Source organism: Notamacropus eugenii, chromosome 7 (assembly GCF_028372415.1).
Source record: "Notamacropus eugenii isolate mMacEug1 chromosome 7, mMacEug1.pri_v2, whole genome shotgun sequence".
NCBI classification, from domain to species: Eukaryota; Metazoa; Chordata; class Mammalia; order Diprotodontia; family Macropodidae; genus Notamacropus; species Notamacropus eugenii.
In genome coordinates this window covers 110,986,881-110,995,026 of record NC_092878.1, presented here as the reverse complement: position 1 = coordinate 110,995,026, position 8,146 = coordinate 110,986,881, and the positions used below count along the sequence as shown (strand labels likewise).

The 8,146-nt window shown below is 34.9% G+C and overlaps 1 pseudogene; it reads right to left on the bottom strand.

The window, feature by feature from the left end:
* Nucleotides 1–6,325: 6,325 nt before the first annotated feature.
* On the bottom strand, nucleotides 6,326–7,857 carry LOC140514942 (putative monooxygenase p33MONOX pseudogene; annotated as a pseudogene).
* Between the last annotated feature and the right edge of the window lie 289 nt (nucleotides 7,858–8,146).

The following is an 8,146-nucleotide window of genomic DNA, read 5'->3' as shown; positions in this document are numbered from 1 at the left end:
TCTAAGGAGCAAACTATTACCACCAATTCTTCTGGGCAAATTGACCACAAGTTAGCTCACTAGGTAATTTTCAGGGATACCAGGACAATTCCATCCTATTACTCTTAGAATATCATAAAAAAAAAGCCAATATCTTCACATACCACTGGGGAAATGGCTAATTTTCCTTTGGAGCAATTCAGCTTTATCATCTTGCTTAATACTGATATTCCTCTTTACTTATAAGTTCAATTAAAAGTTGGGTTTAACCTCTGGTCAGAAAAACAGCTTCACTTTTCCCACTTAATAAAGCAGGAAGGAATAAATCTTGTGCTCTGTCATGAGCCAGGTTTAAGACTCTGAGAAAGTGACAAATTCTGTCTGTCTGTCTGTCTGTCTGTCTCCCCCTTTATCTCTCTCAACAGAGTGGCAATCATATTTGTCCCTTCCCCTTTCAACAATAATGATAAAATATATGATTGCAATACACAGAGCAGAGAAGGAATGCTAATTTCAAAGACTTGAAATTATAATGATTAGATCCATCAGTAATTGGCAGTATTAGGCAGGAAAGAAGGTAGAGTGCCAGATTTTGCATCAAGAAGTCCTGAGTTCAAATGCTGCCTCAGAAGCTTATGTGCTGTGTGAATCTGGGGAAGTCAATTAACCTCTCTCTGTCTCAGCTTCCTCATCTGTAAAATTAATTCATAATAGTGTCTACCCTGAAGGATTGTTGTGAGAATCACATAAAACATAATGGAAAATGGTTTGCAAACCTTATGTCACTACAGAAACATTAGCTATTCTTCACTATTTATTATTATTAGCATTATTGTTATGAGGAAGGGGAGTAGAACACTTACCATACATGTGATTAAAATTGAGAATTGGAGAGGATTCTGGAAAGATGGTAGAATAGGTCAGAAAATTCCTACCTCTCAAGTTTCCCCCCAAAAAAGAGATAAAATAGCACCTTACTGTGAGCAAAGTGCAGATAAATAGAAATAAGAATAGGGGCACAACAGGGGTCTTCCTACACCAATTTGAAAAGATGAGAAGAAAAATCCCAGAAAAGGTTTGGTTCTTGTGAAGAGTAAATACCTCCAGGCTAGAGACCGAACAGCAAGTCCTGGGATTAGTTGGTTTGAGAGGCTGCTTCGGCCACACTCACAGAAAGATGAAGGAGACCGAGATGTGGGGCCAAGAGCAGCAAAGACCAGAAGGAAAGCACATGCCCAATCATTGCAGAAGCAGTGGGGCAGAAAACCTCTCTCTGCAGGCACTTACAGGAGTTGGAGATTTGACTTTGGGGAGAACTGAAGATCTGGGGCAAGAGACACTATTTCTTTTTCCTCAGTTTTAGAGGTAATTACAAAAATTAAGCTATTACCACAAAAAACACAGGCAAAGGGGAAAGAATCCAACCATAGAAACCTATTATGGGAAGAGAGATGACTAGGCTTCATCCTCAGGAGAGGGTACTGAAGTAATGTATCTTCTGTCTTCTGTTCCAAAGAGTAACATCAAATGACCATCTGCCCAAAAAGAATACATTCAAAATGTTAAAAAAAAGACTTTAAAAATCAAATGATAGAGATGGAGGAAAAAATGAATAATTAATAATAATAATAATCCAAGGAAAAACAAGAAGATTAAGAAAGGAAACTCTACCAATGAGAAAACAAAATCCAAAATCTTAAGGAAGAAAATGACACCTTCAAAATTAGAATTGGGCCAGGTAATGCCTGTGAAATTATAAGGGATCAATAAATAATTAAACAAAATATGTACAATGAAAAAAATAGGAGAGAAAGTGAAACATCTGATAAGAAAAACAATCGATGTGGAGAATACATCAAGAAGAGAAAACATAAAAATAACTGGACTGGAAGCAATGATCAAAAAAGAACCTTGATATAAAAATACAAGAAATAATTGAAGAAAATTTCCTGAAGTATTAGAACAAGGGAGTGTGTGGGGAGATTAGAAATAGAAAATATTCATCAATCACCACTTAAAAGAAATACTATGAAGTAAACTCATAGAAATATGATAGTCACACTCCAAAATCCCTAGCTCAAGGATAAAATATTAAAAACAACAAGAATAAAGCAATTTAAATATGACGGTGCCACAATAAGAATCACACAAAACCGAGGAGCAAAGATATTAAAGGACTACAGGCTTTGGTACATTATATATGGAAGAACAGAGAAACTGAAGTTCTGGCGAAAAATATCACACTCAGCAAAGTTAGCCATAATCCTAAATGAAAAATGTAATGACATTTTATCAACTGTCAGACAGACTTTTAAGATTTTGTAAAAGAATCCAAAAACACAAAATCTGAACTTAATTGAAGATTTGACACAGAAGAGACAAAAGAAACAAGAGGTGCATGCCAGAGATTGATTACAAGGTATTAAATAAGGACAGACTGTTTACCATTTACATAGGTAAAATACAAAACATATGCATAAGATTCTTTTTAATAATTAGATAACTCATAAGAAAGATTGAGATAAGCCTGAGTATGATGTGAATTTAAAAAGTAAAACCATTTAGGAACAGTTAAAATAGTAATTATTTTTATACAAATGAGGTACAAGAAGAACAATCAATACAGAGGAATTATATGGAGGAGGAGATCTGGTAGTTCCCTTAACCTACTTTCATTGGGAATGGGTTTAAGAAGGAATAATACATATATACTTAGAGGAGTATAAAAGTCTTCTAAATTCAGAAGAAATAAAATGATAAGGAGATAGGGAGGGGAGAAATGAAAAGGGAGAGATCTTTAGAGGGGAAGGTGAAGGAACAGGTAAAAGGGGGTATAGAACAGTGTTTAAATCAATGGGAATGGAGAGATCCCTAGAGGGGATGGTGAGGAAATCAGTTTTTGGAGTCTATAGAACAGTGTTTAAATTTGTGGGAATGGGAGGATATGGAGGGACCCTATTACTGGAGTAGGCAAGTAATAGGAGGGCATGGCAGTGAGTAGAAGTAAAGTAGAAGAGGCAGGAGGGATAGGAAACAAGGGATATGCAGAAATATAAAAACAAAGATCAGGAGTATAATTTGTTTTAGAAAGTATATGTCTATACATTTATATATCTATACCTGTAGAGACATATATCTGACCCTAATGGTAGCATTCTGGGTATAGGGGAGAGGGGATGACAATATATTGTTTAAAAGAAACATATTTAAAAATGAAAGATGCACACAAAGTCAATAGGCTGGAATAGAATCCATTATGCTTCAGCTGAGGTTAAATAAAGAAGTGGTAAAAATCATGTTATCTAACACAGTTTAAAGCTAAAATAGATGCAATTAGAAGAGATAAACAGGGAAACTTCATTAGGATAAAATATATCATAGAAAATGAAGCAGTGTCAATACTAAATCTGTATGCACCAAATCCTACACAATCTGTATGTTTAAAAGTTAAAGGAAGTACGGGTGAAAATAGAGAGTGGTATTATAATTGTGTGTCTTTAATTTTTCCCTTTCAAACTATTTAAATATAGCTAAAAAATAATAAAGAATTCAAGGAAGTAAATAGACATATTTAGAGAGCTAAGGTACATATGCTAGCTACCTGGAGAGAATTGAATGAGAATAGAAAAAAAATAATACAACTTTTCTGTCAGTGGTACATGTTATCTCTACAAAGATTGATCATATATTAGAGCATAAAAATTTATAGCTAAAAGCAGAAAAAAATTAAATGTATCCTTTTAAGATCACAACACAATAAAAATTTTATTTAATAAGAGACCCAAGAAACAAATAAGAAAAAGTAATTGGAGAGTAACCAACTTAATATTGAAGAAAGAGTGAGTTAAAGAACAAAATATAGAAACAATAATTTCATAAATAGGATGACAATGAAACAACATATCAAAACTTAGGGGATACTGCAAAAGCAGCGATTAGAGGAAAATTTATATCACTAAATGCTTACATCAGTCAAATAGAGAAAGAGTAAACCAATGAACTGTGTTTGCGGATTTAAAAAAAAATGAAAAAATAAAACAACCCTCCAATCAGACAGTAAATGGGAAATTCTAAAAAGAAAGAAAATTAAAGCAAGATTAACAAAATTAAGAGTAAGAAAACCATTCAATTAATAAATAAAATTAGTAGGTTTTATGAAAAAAAACAATCAAACACATAAACTCTTGGATAATATAGTTTACAAAAGAGAGAAGAAAATTAAATCATCAGTATTAAACATGAAAAGAGTAAATATTCCACTAATGAAGATGAAATCAAAGTGGTTACGAGGAGCTATTCTGCCCAATTATAAGCCAATCATTTTAATAATTTAAGTGAAATAGGAGAATACTTACAAAAATATAGACTATCTAGGTAAGCAGAAGAGGAAATAGAATATTTAAATAGACCTTTGTTTTTTAGAAAAAGAAATAGAACAGGTAATAAATAAACTTCCTAAGAAAAAAAGAAGCAGGATCAGACTGATTTATAAATGAATTTTATCAGGTGTTTAAAGATCAACTAATTCCTATACTAAAAAATTATTTGGAATAATAGGCAAAGAGAGGTCCTACCAAATGTTTTTTTTTTTGTAATAAAAGGAATATGATAATAATATTTAAAAGAGGGAGAGAATAAAAACTGAGAAAAAAGTATATAATCCAAAGCGATTAATGAATATGGATGCAAAAATCCTAAATAATATGTAGCTAGGAGATTACAACAATATATTACAAAGATTATGCATTTTGACTGAGATTTATATCAGAAATGCAGAAATGATTTAACATAAGGAAAACTACTTACGTAGTTTGTATAATTGATTATATCAATAATAAAAGTATTGAAAATTATGTGATTATAGCACTAGTTTCAGAAGAAAAAGCTTCTATCAAAAACAATTGAATGAATAGTTATAAGTGAATTTTTCCTTAAGTTGAGAACAAAAACATATATCTAAAACCATCAGCAAGCATTATTTCTAATGGTGATAAGGGTGAAGCCTTCACAGTACAATCAGGTGGGAAACAAGCCTGTCCACTGTCATGTATTTAATTCAATATTGTTTTGGAAGTACTAAAGATAAGAAAAAATAGAAATAGAAGAAATTAGAGTAGGGAATGAACTAATAAAACTATCTCTTTTTGCAAACAATATGATGGTATACTTGGAAAATACAAAAGATTCAACTAAAAAGATAGTTGAAACAATAATTTTATTCAAGTAGAAGGATATAAAGTAAATCTACATAAATCATCAATGTTCCTATATATCACCCATAAAACCCTGTCAGAAGGGATAGCAAATCCCATTTAAAACAACTCTAGGCAGTGTAAAATATGGTGGAGTACAACCGCCAAAACAAATGCAGGAATTGTATGGACAAAAACTATTACAATTTCTTATAAGAATAAAAATGGACTAGATAATTGGAGGATATTTTCCTCCAATATTTAATTGTTCATGGGAAGGCAGGGTCAATGTAACAAAAATAATATTTTACTGGAAATAGTTCAGATATTCATTGTCATCATAATTAGAATAGAAAAAATGTTTTACAGAATTAGAGAAAAATAACAAAATTCATTTGGAAGAACAAACTGTTAAGAATATCAAAGGAATTAACAAAAAATGTAAAGAAAAAAAGTTTAGTAGTGCCAGATCTCAAACTATATTATTTTTTTTTTTTAAGTTCTCAAAGACAAAAGCTTTTATTATTTCTCCCAGCAGCTCATCCTTTTCTAATAAGATAGGATTCAGGCCAATACTTGGGGAGGAAGTTAAAAGTCACAGGGTGATTTACCTCAGATCACTAAAGACTATATTGAGCTTACTTCAGTTTTTAAAAAAATAAGTTATTTCAGCTGTTCTTCTAGAGCGCAAAACATTGCACGAATCTCCCTTAGGAATTTAACAGAATCAGTTCTTAGTCTCTATGAGCTTAGCGTGCTACCTATTGCTAAAGTGAATAAAGACCACTTATTCATCTACTGGAGGCAGCAATGATTTCACCACTCAGCAACCAGCCACAATCCTTTCTGAAAAGAAAAGTTCACTGGTAGGACATAGCAGACCAAATCTTCTGCTTCAAGCACTTAACCAAAAGACTAATACCTTTTAAATATCTTTTACATAATGTCACAAAACAGAAGACAACAAACTTCCAACAGACTTTTCCTGTTAAACTACTGCCTCTCTAGGCCAAGAAGAAAGCAGGAAACAGGGCTCCTGAACCAGTGCCTTGATTCTGGAGTTAACAGTGTTCTCTAAGAAGCTGTTAGTACCAACAACTAAGATGGAAAATAGGAATCTTCTTTACCAAAGAAAAGAAGCACCAAACAGATAATTATCTTGTATAAAATATGCAGAACAAAGTCTACTAGATTTTAATTATTTCCCTTGCCCCTGCAGTCTAGTTCTGTAGATCAGTAATTGGCTGTAGTCAACTGTACTTTGAGAAATCATTCAGACTAACTTTGAGATGTTACAGAATTAACTTCCTGCATTAGAATGATTCAAGCTTTGCAAAAAATATTTAAAGAAACAATCACTGCCTCCCCAGGAATATTATCTTCAGTAGAACTGTAAATGGATGACATCTTTCCTATGTCAAGTGCAAGGTGGTTGAGGAAGAGAAAGAAAAGTCTAAGATACTCTCTCTACATAACAGTGAGTTCACCAGGGAAAACAACTTTGCTCATAAGAAAAAGAAACTTTAGAACCCTGTAAGAGTCAACACATTCATGTCTCTTGGTTTGATGTTATGGGTTTGTGGAGGTTGTTTCTTCCCTTCCATCACTGGAAGGTCCATCTTAGGTGGCTTGAAGGTTGCTGGGTCTTCTCCAGTTCTAGTAGCCTGAACCCGAATGAGCTCCATTGGTGATGGCTTCTGAGTACCTCTGTAGGACTGGACACTGAAACCAGTGTCGGATTTCTGAAGAGTTATTGGTCCAAAAAGGCTCCATTTTTCATATGAGGGTTTGTCTCTATCTCCATTTCCAGAGTCCATGCTGCTGACATCTAGGCCAGGTAAGGAAGTAGAAGATCCATGAGTAAACCAGCCTCTGGGCTTTTGCTTGGGAGAAGAATGGGGTGTATTACTTGGAGAAGACTGGGTTGAAGCTATCAGTCTATCTTCTTTTGTCATTTCTCCATTTTGTAACTTCAATTTATGGACTGCCTCTGCTACATGGTGGTACTTGGTTTCTTCTGTGGTGAGGCCTTTATGGGGAGTGTATCCAGCGTCTGTCAACCCTGCCTGCTGCTCAAAGCGCTGGATGCTTTCTTGTGTCGGCTTTGCAATTAGAGAATTCATGATGACGTGCGTAACCTTGGCCTTCACCACTGGGGCCTTGTTCATTTGGTCACTGGAAGCTGAGGGGGTTACGGAGAAACTATTTTCTCCTTCCTCAACCTTGGAAAGCTGTTGGTACTTCCGATCTGGGATGACCGGCTTTTTCCACAGAACCTTACTGCACATGTCAGATGAAGGTGGAGTCATTGGTGTGGGATCCTCCAGGACATCATCATAACTGAATGCCCGACGATGCATTCCAATTGGCAAAGACATCTTGCCTAGAAGCCCACCTGTACTGTGCTCAATAGCAGGCACATCTGGCTCTCTGGATGATGCCATGAAAGACTGTGATCCAGGTGTTTCTCTAGATAGATATCCAGAACTCTGATTCCCAGCTGGGTTTCCATGAGGAGGGGGTGGGATGGAGGAAAGGAGGGGGGAGAAGAGACCGTCCGCAGCCCGAGGCTCCGCCACGGACAGGAAACGGAGACTAACAAGGTTCTAGGACCCCATCACTCCCTAAGCGCCCAAGCACCGAGCGAACCGAGGCCATGACGCAAGCCAAGACCCACACGGACCTCAGCCAGGAGAAGTAAAGCGAAGCCTCAAACTATATTATAAGGCAGTAATTACCAAGACTATCTGGTACTGGCTAAGAAATAGAAAGATGGATCTGTGGAACACAGTAAACATGCAATGAGTATAGAAACCTTGTTGCTGACAAGGATAAAGAAAATGATTTTTTATAAGAATTCATTATTTGGTAAAAGTTTTTGGGAAAGCAGGAAAACCATTTGGCAGAAATTGGGCAAAGACCAATATCTTACACCACTTGCTAAGATAATGTCAAAACGAACATATAACCTATAT